Here is a 1,332-nt window from a genome sequence, read left to right as displayed (position 1 = left end):
CTTTCCCCCTTTGTCAGCGGTCGCCAGTCAGCCACCACCGACGGCCACCACCGCCGGACACATCACCGACGGCACCACCAGCTGCCACCCCTGCGGCAAGCACCTGCAACACCCAACGGCGGGCCACACCTGCGGCAGCCACCAACGGCACACCAGCTGCCAACCCAGGCATACGCTGCCGCAAACAGCCGTCACCTATCAGCCTCCAGCAACGAGCGGCTGACACAATGACTACAGACGGCACCTCCGGCATCTCAGTCGAGCGCCTTGACTGGAACAACTACCCAGCATGGGCAGCCAACATGAAGTTCTTCCTCACCACCAAGAAATGCTGGCACATGGTCATCCACACCGAGCCTGCAGCCAACGCTGAAGACCGCAAGGCAGACGAGCTCGCCCTCTCCTACATCGGCCTGTGCGTCAAGCCGGTACACCAGCCCACCATCCTGCGCTGCACTACGTCCAACCAAGCCTGGACCACTCTGCAAGAAACCTTCGCCGCCAAGACCTTCGCGCGCAAGCTGCAGCTGCGCCGAGACCTCAACTCGCTCAAGATGGCCACCAACGAGACAGTCACCGCCTTCACCAGCCGTGCCAAGGCACTGCAAGATCAGCTCACCGCTGCCGGCCACCGAGTCGACAAAAATCGCATGCCAAGTCCTGGCTGGCCTGCCATCCTCCTTCGACACCGTGGTCACCGTCATCGAAACCACCACAGCCTCCACCGGCACTTTCACCGTGGACGAGATCCTGCCACACCTGCTGCAAGCTGAGCAGCGTCGTTCCAAGACCGACTTCAACCGCAGCCCCGACTCAGCACTGATGGCCACCTTCCAGCCACGCCGCGATGACCGGCAGTTCAACCACAACAGCGGCCCCCGCAACTTCAGCCGCAGCAACGGCCCCCGCGGCGTCAGCAACCGCACCCGCGTGTCGGCCGCACGGCCACCCAACATCAGCAGCCCACGGCCCATCTTCGGCAACCACAGCAGCTACGACCGCTCAGCCCGTGATGCGCGTGCATACGCCGAGGACACCTGCCTCTACTGCTACAAGCCTGGGCACTATGCTGCCGAGTGCAAGAAGAAGCGCCGAGACATGGAGTCCCGCCGCGCCGGCCACGGCATGCAGCGCCCGCCATCGCACAACCGCAACCCCAGCCAGCAGTACAGCGCCATCGCCTTCACCGCCACCTCCACCTCCAACACCGTCAACGACGACTGGATCTTGGACACTGGCGCCACCCGGCACATCACACCACACAAGCAGCTGCTCACCGACCTGCGCCCTGCGCCACACACCGTCATCGTCACCTTTGGCAACGGCAGCATC

Source organism: Chlorella variabilis (assembly GCF_000147415.1).
Source record: "Chlorella variabilis unplaced genomic scaffold CHLNCscaffold_13, whole genome shotgun sequence".
Taxonomy (NCBI): Eukaryota; Viridiplantae; Chlorophyta; class Trebouxiophyceae; order Chlorellales; family Chlorellaceae; genus Chlorella; species Chlorella variabilis.
This window is presented reverse-complemented; position numbering follows the sequence as displayed.